We start from the raw sequence: 20330 nt of genomic DNA on the forward strand, positions 1-20330 counted from the left end.
CTAGGAGTTACTGCTGGTTCACCTTCTACAGTCTGTAGTCAATATGGAAGAGGTCCCTGTAGGACTAGGAGTTACTGCTGGTTCACCTTCTACAGTCTGTAGTCAATATGGAAGAGGTCCCTGTAGGACTAGGAGTTACTGCTGGTTCACCTTCTACAGTCTGTAGTCAATATGGAAGAGGTCCCTGTAGGACTAGGAGTTACTGCTGGTTCACCTTCTACAGTCTGTAGTCAATATGGAAGAGGTCCGTGTAGGACTAGGAGTTACTGCTGGTTCACCTTCTACAGTCTGTAGTCAATATGGAAGAGGTCCCTGTAGGACTAGGAGTTACTGCTGGTTCACCTTCTACAGTCTGTAGTCAATATGGAAGAGGTCCGTGTAGGACTAGGAGTTACTGCTGGTTCACCTTCTACAGTCTGTAGTCAATATGGAAGAGGTCCGTGTAGGACTAGGAGTTACTGCTGGTTCACCTTCTACAGTCTGTAGTCAATATGGAAGAGGTCCCTGTAGGACTAGGAGTTACTGCTGGTTCACCTTCTACAGTCTGTAGTCAATATGGAAGAGGTTCGTGTAGGACTAGGAGTTACTGCTGGTTCACCTTCTACAGTCTGTAGTCAATATGGAAGAGGTCCGTGTAGGACTAGGAGTTACTGCTGGTTCACCTTCTACAGTCTGTAGTCAATATGGAAGAGGTCCGTGTAGGACTAGGAGTTACTGCTGGTTCACCTTCTACAGTCTGTAGTCAATATGGAAGAGGTCCGTGTAGGACTAGGAGTTACTGCTGGTTCACCTTCTACAGTCTGTAGTCAATATGGAAGGAGTTATTTAGTTTAGGAGTTAGTTAGATTAGGAGTTAGTTAGATTAGGAGTTAGTTAGATTAGGAGTTAGTTAGATTAGGAGTTAGTTAGATTAGGAGTTAGTTAGATTAGGAGTTAGTTAGATTAGGAGTTAGTTAGATTATGAGTTACTTAGATTAGGAGTTAGTTAGTTTAGGAGTTAGTTAGTTAGTTAGTTTAGGAGTTAGTTAGTTAGTTAGATTAGGAGTTAGTTAGTTAGTTAGTTAGTTTAGGAGTTAGTTAGTTAGATTAGGAGTTAGTTAGATTAGGAGTTAGTTAGATTATGAGTTAGTTAGATTATGAGTTAGTTAGATTATGAGTTACTTAGATTAGGAGTTACTTAGATTAGGAGTTAGTTAGATTATGAGTTACTTAGATTAGGAGTTAGTTAGTTAGATTATGAGTTACTTAGATTAGGAGTTAGTTAGATTATGAGTTACTTAGATTAGGAGTTAGTTAGATTATGAGTTACTTAGATTAGGAGTTAGTTAGTTAGATTATGAGTTACTTAGATTAGGAGTTAGTTAGATTATGAGTTACTTAGATTAGGAGTTAGTTAGATTATGAGTTACTTAGATTAGGAGTTAGTTAGATTATGAGTTACTTAGATTAGGAGTTAGTTAGATTAGGAGTTAGTTAGATTATGAGTTACTTAGATTAGGAGTTAGTTAGATTATGAGTTACTTAGATTAGGAGTTACTTAGATTAGGAGTTAGTTAGATCATGAGTTACTTAGATTAGGAGTTAGTTAGATTATGAGTTAGTTAGATTATGAGTTAGTTAGATTATGAGTTAGTTAGATTATGAGTTACTTAGATTAGGAGTTAGTTAGATTATGAGTTAGTTAGATTATGAGTTACTTAGATTAGGAGTTAGTTAGATTATGAGTTACTTAGATTAGGAGTTAGTTAGATTATGAGTTACTTAGATTAGGAGTTAGTTAGATTATGAGTTACTTAGATTAGGAGTTAGTTAGATTAGGAGTTAGTTAGATTATGAGTTACTTAGATTAGGAGTTAGTTAGATTATGAGTTACTTAGATTAGGAGTTACTTAGATTAGGAGTTAGTTAGATCATGAGTTACTTAGATTAGGAGTTAGTTAGATTATGAGTTAGTTAGATTATGAGTTAGTTAGATTATGAGTTAGTTAGATTATGAGTTAGTTAGATTAGGAGTTAGTTAGATTATGAGTTAGTTAGATTATGAGTTACTTAGATTAGGAGTTAGTTAGATTATGAGTTACTTAGATTAGGAGTTAGTTAGATTATGAGTTACTTAGATTAGGAGTTAGTTAGATTATGAGTTAGTTAGATTATGAGTTACTTAGATTAGGAGTTAGTTAGATTATGAGTTAGTTAGATTATGAGTTACTTAGATTAGGAGTTAGTTAGATTATGAGTTACTTAGATTAGGAGTTAGTTAGATTATGAGTTACTTAGATTAGGAGTTCGATTAGGAGGAGTTAGTTAGTTAGATTAGGAGTTAGTTAATTTGGGAGTTACTTAGATTAGGAGTTCGATTAGGAGGAGTTAGTTAGTTAGATTAGGAGTTAGTTAGATTAGGAGTTAGTTAGATTAGGAGTTAGTTAGTTAGTTAGATTAGGAGTTAGTTAGATTAGGAGTTAGTTAGTTTAGGAGTTAGTTAGTTACTTAGATTAGGAGTTAGTTAGATTAGTTAGATTAGGAGTTAGTTAGATTAGGAGTTAGTTAGTTAGTTAGATTAGGAGTTAGTTAGATTAGGAGTTAGTTAGTTAGTTAGATTAGGAGTTAGTTAGTTTAGGAGTTAGTTAGTTAGTTAGATTAGGAGTTAGTTAGATTAGGAGTTAGTTAGTTACTTAGATTAGGAGTTAGTTAGTTTAGGAGTTAGTTAGTTAGTTAGATTAGGAGTTAGTTAGATTAGGAGTTAGTTAGTTTAGGAGTTAGTTAGTTTAGGAGTTAGTTAGTTACTTAGATTAGGAGTTAGTTAGATTAGTTAGATTAGGAGTTAGTTAGATTAGGAGTTAGTTAGTTAGTTAGATTAGGAGTTAGTTAGTTACTTAGATTAGGAGTTACTTAGATTAGGAGTTAGTTAGATTAGGAGAAGCTAGTTAGTTTAGGAATTAGTTAAATTATAAGGAGTTAGTTAGATTAGGAGTTAGTTAGATTAGGAGAAGCTAGTTAGTTTAGGAATTAGTTAAATTATAAGGAGTTAGTTAGATTAGGAGAAGCTAGTTAGTTTAGGAATTAGTTAAATTAGAAGGAGTTAGTTAGATTAGGAATTAGTTAAATTATAAGGAGTTAGTTAGATTAGGAGTTAGTTAGATTAGGAATTAGTTAAATTATAAGGAGTTAGTTAGATTAGGAATTAGTTAAATTATAAGGAGTTAGTTAGATTAGGAATTAGTTAAATTATAAGGAGTTAGTTAGATTAGGAGTTAGTTAGATTAGGAGTTAGTTAGATTAGGAGTTAGATTAGGAGTTAGTTAGATTAGGAGTTAGTTAGATTAGGAGTTAGTTAGATTAGGAGTTAGTTAGATTAGGAGTTAGTTAGATTAGGAGTTAGTTAGATTAGGAGTTAGTTAGATTAGGAGAAGCTAGTTAGTTTAGGAATTAGTTAAATTATAAGGAGTTAGTTAGATTAGGAGTTAGTTAGATTAGGAGAAGCTAGTTAGTTTAGGAATTATTTAAATTATAAGTAGTTAGTTAGATTAGGAGTTAGTTAGATTAGGAGTTAGTTGCAAGACTGTTTGGGTTTCTAATTGTTACTAAACGGTCTGACTTCCATAGCTGTCAGCTATTGTTGGAAAAGAGTGAGAATTTATGTCTCTGTTGTCTCTGAGGCTGGTGAGGTAGTGTGTGTATGTGTGTGTCGTGGAGTGGAGTGTTGGGGTGGTATTGGTAGTGTGTGTGTGTGTGTGTGTGTGTGTGTGTGTGTGTGTGTGTGTGTGTGTGTGTGTGTGTGTGTGTGTGTGTGTGTGTGTGTGTGTGTGTGTGTGTGTGTAGGGGAGTGTTGGGATGGTAGTGTGTGTGAGAGAGGAGGCTGGTGATGAGGTCTCTATAGGAGGAGGAGGCTGGTGAGGTGGTCTCTATAGGAGGAGGAGGCTGGTGAGAAGGTCTCTATAGGAGGAGGAGGCTGGTGAGGAGGTCTCTATAGGAGGAGGAGGAGGCTGGTGAGGAGGTCTCTATAGGAGGAGGAGGCTGGTGAGGAGGTCTCTATAGGAGGAGGAGGCTGGTGAGGAGGTCTCTATAGGAGGAGGAGGCTGGTGAGGAGGTCTCTATAGGAGGAGGAGGCTGGTGAGGAGGTCTCTATAGGAGGAGGAGGCTGGTGAGGAGGTCTCTATAGGAGGAGGAGGAGGCTGGTGAGGAGGTCTCTATAGGAGGAGGAGGCTGGTGAGAAGGCCTCTATAGGAGGAGGAGGCTGGTGAGGAGGTCTCTATAGGAGGAGGAGGAGGCTGGTGAGGAGGTCTCTATAGGAGGAGGAGGCTGGTGAGAAGGCCTCTATAGGAGGAGGAGGCTGGTGAGAAGGTCTCTATAGGAGGAGGAGGAGGCTGGTGAGAAGGTCTCTATAGGAGGAGGAGGCTGGTGAGGAGGTCTCTATAGGAGGAGGAGGAGGCTGGTGAGAAGGTCTCTATAGGAGGAGGAGGCTGGTGAGGAGGTCTCTATAGGAGGAGGAGGAGGCTGGTGAGGAGGTCTCTATAGGAGGAGGCTGGTGAGAAGGTCTCTATAGGAGGAGGAGGCTGGTGAGGAGGTCTCTATAGGAGGAGGAGGCTGGTGAGGAGGTCTCTATAGGAGGAGGAGGCTGGTGAGGAGGTCTCTATAGGAGGAGGAGGAGGCTGGTGAGGAGGTCTCTATAGGAGGAGGAGGCTGGTGAGGAGGTCTCTATAGGAGGAGGCTGGTGAGAAGGTCTCTATAGGAGGAGGCTGGTGAGAAGGTCTCTATAGGAGGAGGAGGCTGGTGAGGAGGGCTCTATAGGAGGAGGAGGCTGGTGAGGAGGTCTCTATAGGAGGAGGAGGCTGGTGAGGAGGTCTCTATAGGAGGAGGAGGCTGGTGAGGAGGTCTCTATAGGAGGAGGAGGAGGCTGGTGAGGAGGTCTCTATAGGAGGAGGAGGCTGGTGAGGAGGTCTCTATAGGAGGAGGAGGAGGCTGGTGAGAAGGCCTCTATAGGAGGAGGAGGCTGGTGAGGAGGTCTCTATAGGAGGAGGAGGCTGGTGAGGAGGTCTCTATAGGAGGAGGAGGCTGGTGAGGAGGTCTCTATAGGAGGAGGAGGCTGGTGAGGAGGTCTCTATAGGAGGAGGAGGCTGGTGAGGAGGTCTCTATAGGAGGAGGAGGCTGGTGAGAAGGTCTCTATATGAGGAGGAGGCTGGTGAGGAGGTCTCCATAGGAGGAGGAGGAGGCTGGTGAGGAGGTCTCTATAGGAGGAGGAGGCTGGTGAGGAGGTCTCTATAGGAGGAGGAGGCTGGTGAGAAGGTCTCTATAGGAGGAGGAGGCTGGTGAGGAGGTCTCTATAGGAGGAGGAGGCTGGTGAGGAGGTCTCTATAGGAGGAGGAGGCTGGTGAGGAGGTCTCTATAGGAGGAGGAGGAGGCTGGTGAGGAGGTCTCTATAGGAGGAGGCTGGTGAGAAGGTCTCTATAGGAGGAGGAGGCTGGTGAGGAGGTCTCTATAGGAGGAGGAGGCTGGTGAGGAGGTCTCTATAGGAGGAGGAGGCTGGTGAGAAGGTCTCTATAGGAGGAGGAGGAGGCTGGTGAGGAGGTCTCTATAGGAGGAGGAGGCTGGTGAGAAGGTCTCTATAGGAGGAGGAGGAGGCTGGTGAGGAGGTCTCTATAGGAGGAGGAGGCTGGTGAGGAGGTCTCTATAGGAGGAGGAGGCTGGTGAGGAGGTCTCTATAGGAGGAGGAGGCTGGTGAGGAGGTCTCTATAGGAGGAGGAGGCTGGTGAGGAGGTCTCTATAGGAGGAGGAGGCTGGTGAGGAGGTCTCTATAGGAGGAGGCTGGTGAGAAGGTCTCTATAGGAGGAGGAGGCTGGTGAGGAGGTCTCTATAGGAGGAGGAGGCTGGTGAGGAGGTCTCTATAGGAGGAGGCTGGTGAGAAGGTCTCTATAGGAGGAGGAGGCTGGTGAGGAGGTCTCTATAGGAGGAGGAGGCTGGTGAGGAGGTCTCTAAAGGAGGAGGAGGCTGGTGATGAGGTCTCTATAGGAGGAGGCTGGTGAGAAGGTCTCTATAGGAGGAGGAGGCTGGTGAGGAGGTCTCTATAGGAGGAGGAGGAGGCTGGTGAGGAGGTCTCTATAGGAGGAGGAGGCTGGTGAGGAGGTCTCTATAGGAGGAGGCTGGTGAGAAGGTCTCTATAGGAGGAGGAGGCTGGTGAGGAGGTCTCTATAGGAGGAGGAGGCTGGTGAGGAGGTCTCTATAGGAGGAGGCTGGTGAGAAGGTCTCTATAGGAGGAGGAGGCTGGTGAGAAGGTCTCTATAGGAGGAGGAGGCTGGTGAGGAGGTCTCTATAGGAGGAGGAGGCTGGTGAGGAGGTCTCTATAGGAGGAGGAGGAGGCTGGTGAGGAGGTCTCTATAGGAGGAGGAGGCTGGTGAGGAGGTCTCTATAGGAGGAGGAGGCTGGTGAGGAGGTCTCTATAGGAGGAGGAGGCTGGTGAGGAGGTCTCTATAGGAGGAGGAGGAGGCTGGTGAGGAGGGCTCTATAGGAGGAGGCTGGTGAGGATGTCTCTATAGGAGGAGGAGGCTGGTGAGGAGGTCTCTATAGGAGGAGGAGGCTGGTGAGGAGGTCTCTATAGGAGGAGGAGGCTGGTGAGGAGGTCTCTATAGGAGGAGGAGGAGGCTGGTGAGGAGGGTTCTATAGGAGGAGGAGGCTGGTGAGGAGGTCTCTATAGGAGGAGGAGGCTGGTGAGGAGGTCTCTATAGGAGGAGGAGGCTGGTGAGGAGGTCTCTATAGGAGGAGGAGGCTGGTGAGGAGGTCTCTATAGGAGGAGGCTGGTGAGAAGGTCTCTATAGGAGGAGGAGGCTGGTGAGGAGGTCTCTATAGGAGGAGGAGGAGGCTGGTGAGGAGGTCTCTATAGGAGGAGGAGGCTGGTGAGGAGGTCTCTATAGGAGGAGGAGGCTGGTGAGGAGGTCTCTATAGGAGGAGGAGGCTGGTGAGGAGGTCTCTATAGGAGGAGGAGGCTGGTGAGGAGGTCTCTATAGGAGGAGGAGGCTGGTGAGAAGGTCTCTATAGGAGGAGGCTGGTGAGGAGGTCTCTATAGGAGGAGGCTGGTGAGGAGGTCTCTATAGGAGGAGGAGGCTGGTGAGGAGGTCTCTATAGGAGGAGGAGGCTGGTGAGAAGGTCTCTATAGGAGGAGGAGGCTGGTGAGAAGGTCTCTATAGGAGGGGAGGCTGGTGAGGAGGTCTCTATAGGAGTAGGAGGCTGGTGAGGAGGTCTCTATAGGAGGAGGCTGGTGAGAAGGTCTCTATAGGAGGAGGAGGCTGGTGACGAGGTCTCTATAGGAGGAGGAGGAGGCTGGTGAGGAGGTCTCTATAGGAGGAGGAGGCTGGTGAGGAGGTCTCTATAGGAGGAGGAGGCTGGTGAGGAGGTCTCTATAGGAGGAGGAGGAGGCTGGTGAGGAGGTCTCTATAGGAGGAGGAGGCTGGTGAGGAGGTCTCTATAGGAGGAGGAGGAGGCTGGTGAGGAGGTCTCTATAGGAGGAGGAGGCTGGTGAGAAGGTCTCTATAGGAGGAGGCTGGTGAGAAGGTCTCTATAGGAGGAGGAGGCTGGTGAGAAGGTCTCTATAGGAGGAGGCTGGTGAGGAGGTCTCTATAGGAGGAGGAGGAGGCTGGTGAGGAGGTCTCTATAGGAGGAGGAGGCTGGTGAGGAGGTCTCTATAGGAGGAGGAGGCTGGTGAGGAGGTCTCTATAGGAGGAGGAGGCTGGTGAGGAGGTCTCTATAGGAGGAGGAGGCTGGTGAGGAGGTCTCTATAGGAGGAGGAGGAGGCTGGTGAGGAGGGCTCTATAGGAGGAGGAGGCTGGTGAGGAGGTCTCTATAGGAGGAGGAGGCTGGTGAGGAGGTCTCTATAGGAGGAGGAGGCTGGTGAGGAGGTCTCTATAGGAGGAGGAGGAGGCTGGTGAGGAGGTCTCTATAGGAGGAGGAGGCTGGTGAGGAGGTCTCTATAGGAGGAGGAGGCTGGTGAGGAGGTCTCTATAGGAGGAGGTGGAGGCTGGTGAGGAGGTCTCTATAGGAGGAGGAGGCTGGTGAGGAGGTCTCTATAGGAGGAGGAGGCTGGTGAGGAGGTCTCTATAGGAGGAGGAGGCTGGTGAGGAGGTCTCTATAGGAGGAGGAGGCTGGTGAGGAGGTCTCTATAGGAGGAGGAGGCTGGTGAGAAGGTCTCTATAGGAGGAGGCTGGTGAGGAGGTCTCTATAGGAGGAGGAGGCTGGTGAGGAGGTCTCTATAGGAGGAGGAGGAGGCTGGTGAGAAGGTCTCTATAGGAGGAGGAGGCTGGTGAGAAGGTCTCTATAGGAGGAGGAGGCTGGTGAGAAGGTCTCTATAGGAGGAGGCTGGTGAGGAGGTCTCTATAGGAGTAGGAGGCTGGTGAGGAGGTCTCTATAGGAGGAGGCTGGTGAGAAGGTCTCTATAGGAGGAGGAGGCTGGTGACGAGGTCTCTATAGGAGGAGGAGGAGGCTGGTGAGGAGGTCTCTATAGGAGGAGGAGGCTGGTGAGGAGGTCTCTATAGGAGGAGGAGGCTGGTGAGGAGGTCTCTATAGGAGGAGAGGAGGCTGGTGAGGAGGTCTCTATAGGAGGAGGAGGCTGGTGAGGAGGTCTCTATAGGAGGAGGAGGCTGGTGAGGAGGTCTCTATAGAGAGGAGGCTGGTGAGGAGGTCTCTATAGAGGAGGAGGAGGCTGGTGAGGAGGTCTCTATAGGAGGAGGAGGCTGGTGAGAAGGTCTCTATAGGAGGAGGCTGGTGAGAAGGTCTCTATAGGAGGAGGAGGCTGGTGAGAAGGTCTCTATAGGAGGAGGCTGGTGAGGAGGTCTCTATAGGAGGAGGAGGCTGGTGAGGAGGTCTCTATAGGAGGAGGCTGGTGAGAAGGTCTCTATAGGAGGAGGAGGCTGGTGAGGAGGTCTCTATAGGAGGAGGCTGGTGAGAAGGTCTCTATAGGAGGAGGAGGCTGGTGAGGAGGTCTCTATAGGAGGAGGAGGAGGCTGGTGAGGAGGTCTCTATAGGAGGAGGAGGCTGGTGAGGAGGTCTCTATAGGAGGAGGAGGCTGGTGAGGAGGTCTCTATAGGAGGAGGAGGAGGCTGGTGAGGAGGTCTCTATAGGAGGAGGAGGCTGGTGAGGAGGTCTCTATAGGAGGAGGCTGGTGAGGAGGTCTCTATAGGAGGAGGAGGAGGCTGGTGAGGAGGTCTCTATAGGAGGAGGCTGGTGAGGAGGTCTCTATAGGAGGAGGAGGCTGGTGAGGAGGTCTCTATAGGAGGAGGAGGAGGCTGGTGAGGAGGTCTCTATAGGAGGAGGAGGCTGGTGAGGAGGTCTCTATAGGAGGAGGAGGCTGGTGAGGAGGTCTCTATAGGAGGAGGAGGAGGCTGGTGAGGAGGGCTCTATAGGAGGAGGCTGGTGAGGAGGTCTCTATAGGAGGAGGAGGCTGGTGAGGAGGTCTCTATAGGAGGAGGAGGCTGGTGAGAAGGTCTCTATAGGAGGAGGAGGCTGGTGAGGAGGTCTCTATAGGAGGAGGAGGCTGGTGAGGAGGTCTCTATAGGAGGAGGCTGGTGAGAAGGTCTCTATAGGAGGAGGAGGAGGCTGGTGAGGAGGGCTCTATAGGAGGAGGCTGGTGAGGAGGTCTCTATAGGAGGAGGCTGGTGAGGAGGTCTCTATAGGAGGAGGAGGCTGGTGAGGAGGTCTCTATAGGAGGAGGAGGCTGGTGAGGAGGTCTCTATAGGAGGAGGAGGAGGCTGGTGAGGAGGGCTCTATAGGAGGAGGCTGGTGAGGAGGTCTCTATAGGAGGAGGAGGCTGGTGAGGAGGTCTCTATAGGAGGAGGAGGAGGCTGGTGAGGAGGTCTCTATAGGAGGAGGCTGGTGAGGAGGTCTCTATAGGAGGAGGAGGCTGGTGAGGAGGTCTCTATAGGAGGAGGAGGCTGGTGAGGAGGTCTCTATAGGAGGAGGAGGAGGCTGGTGAGGAGGCCTCTATAGGAGGAGGAGGCTGGTGAGGAGGTCTCTATAGGAGGAGGAGGCTGGTGAGGAGGTCTCTATAGGAGGAGGAGGCTGGTGAGGAGGTCTCTATAGGAGGAGGAGGCTGGTGAGGAGGTCTCTATAGGAGGAGGAGGCTGGTGAGGAGGTCTCTATAGGAGGAGGAGGCTCGTCGTAACAACTGGAACGGAATCCATGGAACGAAGTCAAACATGTGGTCCTCATGTGTGTTTGATACAGTTCCCTTGATTCCCTTCCAGCCGTTACGACGAGCCTGTTCTCCTACAGCGCCTCCCAGCAGCCCTTAAGGCAGCCTTTACCCACTCGTGGTTTCACTCACGGGGACGTTTGTCAGTCACTGCTGCTGGAACTAGACGGCTGTTCTGTGTGCGTGCCCCGGGTCTGGATACTAATCTATCACAGATCGCAGATCTTTATCGTTAGTCAGTAAAACATCGAACAACAGGAAAGAGGAAACAAAACAAAAAAAGAACACAGAGACGAGATGTACAACTAAATAAATAATGATACAAATAATAAAACACATCTGGAGTATAGGGAACAGAAAGAGAGAGAGAGAGAAAGAGAGAGAGAGAACAGAAAGAGAGAGAGAGAGAGAGAGAGAGAGAGAGAGAGAGAGAGAGAGAGACACAGAGAGAGAGAGAGAGAGAGAGAGAGAGAGAGAGAGAGAGAGAGAGAGAGAGAACAGAGAGAGAGAGAGAGAGAGAGAGAGAGAGAGAGACACAGAGAGAGAGAGAGAGAGAGAGAGAGAGAGAGAGAGAGAGAGAGAGAGAGAAAGCACGCAGGGCATTCTACGCAATTAAAAAGCAAATTCAAATTGAAATACCTATTAAAATTTGGCTAAAACTAATTGAATATGTCATTGAACCAATTGCACTTTATGGCAGCGAGGTGTGGGGTCCACTTGCAAAACAAGATTTCATCAAATGGGACAAACATCCCATTGAAACCCTGCATGCAGAGTTCTGTAAGATTATCCTACATGTCCAGAGGAAAACTACAAACAATGCATGCAGGGCAGAATTAGGCAAATATCCACTAATAATAAAAACTCAAAAAAAAGCAATTAAATTTTGGAAACATCTAAAATACAGTGACCCACTCTCATATCACTACCAAGCCCTGCAATACCAAGAGCTGAGCAAAGAAAAGAGTCCCCTCATCCAGCTGGTCCTGGGGCTGAGTTCACAAACCTGTTCTACTAACACACTGAAGCCTCAGGACCAGAACATCCAATCAATCAGAATAAACCAAATTACAACACAGTCAAAACAAAACTACATTGCTTATTGGGAAACACAAACACAAACACAGAGCAAAATGCCGTGCTATCTGGCCCTAAATCGACAGTACACCGTGGCTAACTATTTGACTATGGTTACTGATCAAAACCTTAGAAAAACCTTGACAAAGTACAGGCTCAGTGAGCACAGCCTTGCCATTGAGAAGGGTAGACACAGGAAAACCTGGCTCCCTGTAGAGGAAAGGCTGTGCAACCACTGCACAACAGCAGAACCTGAGACGGAGCTGCATTTCCTGACAAAATGTCAAAAATATAAAACAATTAGAGAGTGTCATTTCCCCAAATTTGAAACTCTTATTCAAGGTTTCAAAGACCTCTCTGATGAGGATAGGCTACCCGTCCTGTTGGGGGAGGACGCAGAGAGCTGTGGACACTACATTGCTGCCTGCCATAAGTTGAGGGACAGTGTCTGACAGACCAATCAACCTGCACATGTCCTCTACTGTATGCTTGTTGTTATTGTTGAATGGATGGTTATTTTGACACTTAGTTATTGTTGTTACTGTTGTCCCGTTGACCATTTTGATTCTCATTTTTATATTGTAAATAAGCTTTGGCAATATGTACATTGTTACGTCATGCCAATAAAGCAAATTGAATTGAATTGAAAATTGAGAGAGAGAGAACAGAAAGAGAGAGAGAGAGAGAGACAGAGAGGGAGAGAGAGAGAACAGAAAGAGAGAGAGAGAGACAGAGAACAAATGCCTTCACTATATCATCCTGGAATATCCAAGGCCTGAGGTCATCGGCCATTTGTAATGTCTTTATTGTTTTGAAACTTCTGTATGTGTAATGTTTACTGTTCATTTTTATTGTTTATTTCACTTTTGTGTAATATCTACCTCACTTGCTTTGGCAATGTTAACACGTTTCCCATGCCAATAAAGTCCTTTGAATTGAATTGAATTGAGAGAGAGAGAGAGAACAGAAAGAGAGAGAGAGAGAGAGAGAGAGAGAGAGAGAGAGAGAGAGAGAGAGAGAGAGAGAGAGAGGAGAGAGAGAGAGATTCAAAGCTCACAGTGGTCGGACTGATACTGGTCTCTTCTCTGTCCCTCACTCGTGTGTGTGTGTGTGTGTGTGTGTGTGTGTGTGTGTGTGTGTGTGTGTGTGTGTGTGTGTGTGTGTGTGTGTGTGTGTGTGTGTGTGTGTGTGTGTGTGTGTGTGTCAGGGCCATAAGGCGGTGAGTGGGACGTTCTCTCGACCGGTGCTCAGTGTGGGCTACCATAAGATAGTGGAGATACCGGCTGGAGCCACTAACATCAGGATACAGGAGTCTGTCAAGACCAGGAACTACCTGGGTAGGTACACACACACACACACACACACACACACACACACACACACACACACACACACACACACACACACACACACACACACACACACACACACACACACACACACACACACACACACACACACACACACACACACACACACACACACACACACACACACACACACACACACACACACACTAAAACAGAGATCGCCTCCATGCTGTCATAGAAGCCATTAACCTACAGATACAAATAAGGTCCCTCTATGCAACTTCATGGGTCGGACTAAGTTACAAATATGGTCTTTCTATCCAACTTCATGGGCCGGACTGAGTTACAAATATGGTCCCTCTATCCAACTTCATGGGCCGGACTGAGTTACAAATATGGTCCCTCTATCCAACTTCATGGGCCGGACTGAGTTACAAATATGGTCCCTCTATCCAACTTCATGGGTCGGACTGAGTTACAAATAAGGTCCCTCTATCCAACTTCATGGGTCGGACGGAGTTACAAATAAGGTCCCTCTATCCAACTTCATGGGCCGGACTGAGTTACAAATAAGGTCCCTCTATCCAACTTCATGAGTCAGACAGTCAGTTCTGTGCTCATTTTGTGGTCGTACCGTACAGCGCTGCGGACTCGGAGTGGAGTCTCCATCATCAACGGCAACTGGGCGATCGACCGCCCGGGCCTGATCGTTGCCGTGGGAACCCGGCTGACATATCGGCGACCCAACGAGATCCGGTCCAGAACCGGAGAGTCCATCACTGCACCGGGACCCACCAAGGAGGAGTTACATCTATACGTAAGACACACACAGTTATCTACATATATATATACACAATTATCTATTTATATATATACATTGAACATCTATCCTCCATTTTACCTTTGTTCTCTCTCTCTCAATTCAATTTGCTTTATTGGCATGACGTAACAAAGTACATATTGCCAAAGCTTATTTTGGATATTTACAATATAAAAATGAGAATCAAAATGGTCAAAGGGACAATTCTCTCTCTCCTCTCGTTCTCCACCTCTCTCTCTCTCTCCTCTCGTTCTCCCCTCTCTCTTTCTCTCTTCTCGTTCTCCACCTCTCTCTCTCTCCTCTCGTTCTCCACCTCTCTCTTTCTCTCTTCTCGTTCTCCACCTCTCTCTTTCTCTCTTCTCGTTCTCCACCTCTCTCTCTCCTCTCGTTCTTCCCTCTCTCTCTCTCTCTCTCTCTCTCTCTCTCTCTCTCTCTCTCTCTCTCTCTCTCTCTCTCTCTCTCTCTCTCTCTCTCTCTCTCTCTCTCTCTCTCTCTCTCTCTCTCTCTCTCTCTCTCTCTCTCTCTCTCTCTCTCCTCTCAATCTCCACCTCTCTCTCTCCTCTCGTTCTCCACCTCTCTCTCGTTCTCCCCTCTCTCTTTCTCTCTTCTCGTTCTCCACCTCTCTCTTTCTCTCTTCTCGTTCTCCACCTCTCTCTCTCTCCTCTCCTTCTCCACCTCTCTCTCTCCTCTCGTTCTCCCCTCTCTCTCTCTCTTCTCGTTCTCCACCTCTCTCTTTCTCTCTTCTCGTTCTCCACCTCTCTCTCTCCTCTCCTTCTCCACCTCTCTCTCTCCTCTCGTTCTTCCCTCTTTCTCGCTCTCCTCTCATTCTCACCTCTCTCCTCTCGTTCTTCCCTCTTTCTCGCTCTCTCTCTCTCTCTCTCTCTCTCTCTCTCTCTCTCTCTCTCTCTCTCTCTCGCTCTCGCTCTCTCTCTCTCTCCTCTCAATCTCCACCTCTCTCTCTCTCTCTCTCTCTCTCTCTCTCTCTCTCTCTCTCCTCTCAATCTCCACCTCTCTCTCTCATCTCCACCTCTCTCTCCTCTCATTCTCCACCTCTCTCTCTGCTCTCGTTCTCCTCTCTCTCTCCTCTCGTTCTCCTCTCCTTCTCTTCTCGTTCTCCTCTCCTTCTCTTCTCTTCTCTTCTCGTTCTCCTCTCCTTCTCTTCTCGTTCTCCTCTCCTTCTCTTCTCGCTCTCCTTTCTCTCTCCTCTCTCTCTCGTTCTCCTCTCTCTCTCCTCTCGTTCTCCACCTCTCTCTCCTCTCGTTCTCCACCTCTCTCTCCTCTCGTTCTCCACCTCTCTCTCCTCTCGTTCTCCACCTCTCTCTCCTCTCGTTCTCCACCTCTCTCTCCTCTCGTTCTCCACCTCTCTCTCTTCTCGTTCTCCTCCTCTTCTTGTTCTCCTTTCCTTCTCTTCTCGTTCTCCTCTCCTTCTCTTCTCGTTCTCCTCTCCTTCTCCTCTCTCTCTCCTCAGTTGATCTATCAGCAGCCTGGTCCCAGTGTGTATTATGAGTACAGCCTTCCTCTTCACAACACACACACCAGCCCCGAGCCTCACACACACTTCAACACACACCCCGCCATTCTGCCCCTGGGTGAGTACACACACACACACATGTATGAACCTTTCACAACGATGCAGAGTTAACAAATAAAACAGTAACCGAGGAATAAAATACACTACAGGAGCCACACTACATGTCCATAAGTATGTGGACACCTGCTGGTCCACTAGACTGGAGCCACACTACATGTCCATAAGTATGTGGACACCTGCTGGTCCACTAGACTGGAGCCCCACTACATGTCCATAAGTATGTGGACACCTGCTGGTCCTCTAGACTGGAGCCACACTACATGTCCATAAGTATGTGGACACCTGCTGGTCCTCTAGACTGGAGCCACCCTACATGTCCATAAGTATGTGGACACCTGCTGGTCCACTAGACTGGAGCCCCACTACATGTCCATAAGTATGTGGACACCTGCTGGTCCACTAGACTGGAGCCACACTACATGTCCATAAGTATGTGGACACCTGCTGGTCCACTAGACTGGAGCCACCCTACATGTCCATAAGTATGTGGACACCTGCTGGCCCACTAGACTGGAGCCCCACTACATGTCCATAAGTATGTGGACACCTGCTGGCCCACTAGACTGGAGCCACACTACATGTCCATAAGTATGTGGACACCTGCTGGTCCACTAGACTGGAGCCACACTACATGTCCATAAGTATGTGGACACCTGCTGGTCCACAAGACTGGAGCCACCCTACATGTCCATAAGTATGTGGACACCTGCTGGTCCACTAGACTGGAGCCACACTACATGTCCATAAGTATGTGGACACCTGCTGGTCCACTAGACTGGAGCCACACTACATGTCCATAAGTATGTGGACACCTGCTGGTCCACTAGACTGGAGCCACACTACATGTCCATAAGTATGTGGACACCTGCTGGTCCTCTAGACTGGAGCCACCCTACATGTCCATAAGTATGTGGACACCTGCTGGTCCACTAGACTGGAGCCACACTACATGTCCATAAGTATGTGGACACCTGCTGGTCCACAAGACTGGAGCCACACTACATGTCCATAAGTATGTGGACACCTGCTGGTCCACTAGACTGGAGCCACACCACTTGTCCATAAGTATGTGGACACCTGCTGGTCCACAAGACTGGAGCCACACTACATGTCCATAAGTATGTGGACACCTGCTGGTCCACTAGACTGGAGCCACACCACTTGTCCATAAGTATGTGGACACCTGCTGGTCCACTAGACTGGAGCCACCCCTAAGGTATTATGTACATGAAGGCAGGGTAAAGTGACTAGGCATCAGGATAGATAATAATAAGGTATTTGAGGTAGATATGTACATGAAGGCAGGGTAAAGTGACTAGGCATCAGGATAGATAATAAAAATGTATTTGAAGTAGATATGTACATGAAGGCAGGGTAAAGTGACTAGACATCAGGATAGGTAATGAGGTATTTGAGGTAGATATGTACATGAAGGCAGGGTAAAGTGACTAGACATCAGGATAGATAATGAGGTATTTGAGGTAGATATATACATGAAGGCAGGGTAAAGTGACTAGACATCAGGATAGATAATAATAAGGTATTTGAGGTAGATATGTAAAATAAAGAACAGAGTAGCAGCAGCAAATGATGAGCGTAAAAGTGTGTGTGTGTGTGTGTGTGTATGTTAGTGTGTGTGTGTGTGTGTGTGTGTGTGTGTGTGTGTGTGTGTGTGTGTGTGTGTGTGTGTGTGTGTGTGTGTGTGTGTGTGTGTGTGTGTGTTCGTTCCAAGGCCTTTGTTAGGTTAGCTGTAACCCAATATATTTCACACCAGGAATATGAATCTGTTTGAAATGTCGTTTATTAATCCGATATGACCAATAATAGGGAGGATGGCCAAACAACATTTTGGCTCGATTTTTCCCCAGCAACACCTTTTATAAATAACATTTTGGCTCGGTTTACCCCAGCAACAGCTTTTATAAATAACATTTTGGCTCAATTTTTCCACCAGCAACACCTTTTATCAATAATGCCTTTATATGACAATACTTAACAACTGATATGAAAACAGAGTTCAGTTGGATTTGATTTGATTTGTGTGCAAATAAACAACAACAGAAAAAAACACAAAAAGACACAGTTCAAAAAATACAGGTGTTGGACCTTAATTTGACCAGTATTGTTGCAGCAAAATAATCCTGCAACAACAGGATTTGAACGTATAGTCCATAATATTGCTTGATCAGTGGTTAGAGGCTATTAGCTGGCCAAATTTATCCCAGCTAGCGCATAACGTTCTGAGAACCCTTATGTTTCTTATCGAGCTTGGTGAGAGTGTGGTTGTTCTATGGTTATTTCGCATACAACCTTCTCACAACGTTCTGGGAACGGTGCAGGATAGTTGCTTTGGAACATTCTCACCACATTTCAGGAACTTTACCACCCCAAAAAAACGTTATTTTCTTGTTATTTCATTATTTTAAACAAAACGTTTCCTAAAAAGTTCAAACATGGTTACATTTCATTTCAAATTTGGTAGTTGTAACGCAGGTCAGGTTGAATACTAATCGTTACTAGTGAGATTCCAGTAACCAATCATATTACACTAAATTGCTATTGATACGTTTAAGTTGACAGCTATTTACAATTCAGCTGTCAGAAGCTGCATGACGAGCAGGTTATTTTGAGCCAATCAAAACCCAATATTCTCGAGCAGTATATTTTAAGCCAATCAAAACTCAATATTCTCTTAGTCCCTCTCCTAACCTCACGTTATACGCCAGTCGGCGCCAACATGCAACCAAAAGAAGAAGAAGAACTAGAGAGCTACCGCAATTCCACGGAAGAGAAACTACATTTCAAATCGTTGAGAAGTTGTATAAAAACTGAACAAACAAAAAAAGAGAGAACTGAATATTAACACTCATCTATAGAAACGTGCGGTGAAGGTGATCGAGGGAAAGATTAAACGCCAGGATTTGGCCCAGGTTTTTTTTTTTCAGAGGATGGATTCAGTTTCCACCAAGGATGGCGAGCCGCCCCAACCCAGGACATCAATAAGAAGATTTGCGCGCAAAGATTTATTTTCCTTGGAGAACACTGAATTTTCACTGCCGTACTACGGTGTGGGAGGATCGTTCTGGCAAGACATCGTTGCGTCATACATTGCGGTGGGATTGTTATAAACACATGTTACACTTAAACACCTTACTGTCACGCCCTGACCATAGTTTGCTTTGTATGTATCTATGTGTTTCTTTCGTCAGGGTGTGATCTGAGTGGGCATTCTATGTTGTATGTCTAGTTTGTCTGTTTCTGTGTTTGGCCTGATATGGTTCTCAATCAGAGGCAGGTGTTAGTCGTTGTCTCTGATTGGGAACCATATTTAGGTAGCCTGTTTTGGCATTGTGGGTGATTGTCTAGGTTTAGTGTTTTTGTGTCAGCAGTATTATTCATTAGCTTCACGTTCGGTGTTTTTGTATAGTTCGTGAAGTGTTCTATGTGTTAATAAATATCAAGATGAACATTTACCACGCTGCATATTGGTCCTCCGATCCTTCCAACCACTCCTCCTCCTCAGATGAGGAGGACGACGAACGTGACACTTACAGTGTTTATTGACAGGCGCCAGTCACTCAAATCAAATGCTATTGGTCACATACACACGGTTAGCTGATGTTAATGCGAGTGTAGCGAAACGCTTGTGCTTCTAGTTCCCGACCGTGCAGTAATATCTAACAATTTCACATTTGATTCCATCTCAAAGTGGTTTAGAAGTCAGTATTTGTGAAATGTTTTTTTGTTTTTCTGTGGATTCATGTTTATTGTATTGCTATTGAACTTTGAACTTTGAGACACCCTCAAATTAAGATAGAGTTGGGTTCACCCTAGTAAATTATAGGCAGGATATATGGCTGATATCTCAGTCTATTGTACTGTTGATGTAATAGAGATGGGTTCACCCTAGTAAACTATAGGCAGGATATATGGCTGATATCTCAGTCTATTGTACTGTTGATGTAATAGAGATGGGTTCACCCTAGTAAACTATAGGCAGGATATATGGCTGATATCTCAGTCTATTGTACTGTTGATGTAATAGAGATGGGTTCACCCTAGTAAACTATAGGCAGGATATATGGCTGATATCTCAGTCTATTGGGTTCACCCTCGTAAACTATAGGCAGGATATATGGCTGATATCTCAGTCTATTGTACTGTTGATGTAATAGAGATGGGTTCACCCTAATAAACTATAGGCAGGATATATGGCTGATATCTCAGTCTATTGGGTTCACCCTCGTAAACTATAGGAGGATATATGGCTGATATATCAGTCTATTGGGTTCACCCTAGTAAACTATAGGAGGATATATGGCTGATATCTCAGTCTATTGGGTTCACCCTAGTAAACTATAGGCAGGATATATGGCTGATATCTCAGTCTATTGGGTTCACCCTCGTAAATTATAGGCAGGATATATGGCTGATATCTCAGTCTATTGGGTTCACCCTAGTAAACTATAGGAGGATATATGGCTGATATCTCAGACTATTGGGTTCACCCTAGTAAACTATAGGCAGGATATATGGCTGATGTCTCAGTCTATTGGGTTCACCCTCGTAAACTATAGGAGGATATATGGCTGATATCTCAGACTATTGGGTTCACCCTAGTAAACTATAGGAGGATATATGGCTGATATATCAGTCTATTGGGTTCACCCTAGTAAACTATAGGCAGGATATATGGCTGATATCTCAGTCTATTGGGTTCACCCTAGTAAACTATAGGCAGGATATATGGCTGATATCTCAGTCTATTAATGTAATAGAGATGGGTTCACCCTCGTAAACTATAGGCAGGATATATGGCTGATATCTCAGTCTATTGGGTTCACCCTAGTAAACTATAGACAGGATATATGGCTGACATATCAGTCTATTAATGTAATAGAGATGGGTTCACCCTAGTAAACTATAGGCAGGATATATGGCTGATATCTCAGTCTATTGGGTTCACCCTCGTAAACTATAGGCAGGATATATGGCTGATATCTCAGTCTATTGGGTTCACCCTAGTAAACTATAGGCAGGATATATGGCTGATATCTCAGTCTATTGGGTTCACCCTAGTAAACTATAGGCAGGATATATGGCTGATATTTCAGTCTATTGGGTTCACCCTAGTAAACTATAGGCAGGATATATGGCTGATATCTCAGTCTATTGGGTTCACCCTCGTAAACTATAGGCAGGATATATGGCTGATATCTCAGTCTATTGGGTTCACCCTAGTAAACTATAGGCAGGATATATGGCTGATATCTCAGTCTATTGGGTTCACCCTAGTAAACTATAGGCAGGATATATGGCTGATATCTCAGTCTACCGAGTTCACCCTCGTAAACTATA

This window comes from Salvelinus fontinalis, chromosome 5, assembly GCF_029448725.1.
Source record: "Salvelinus fontinalis isolate EN_2023a chromosome 5, ASM2944872v1, whole genome shotgun sequence".
Lineage (NCBI taxonomy): Eukaryota > Metazoa > Chordata > Actinopteri > Salmoniformes > Salmonidae > Salvelinus > Salvelinus fontinalis.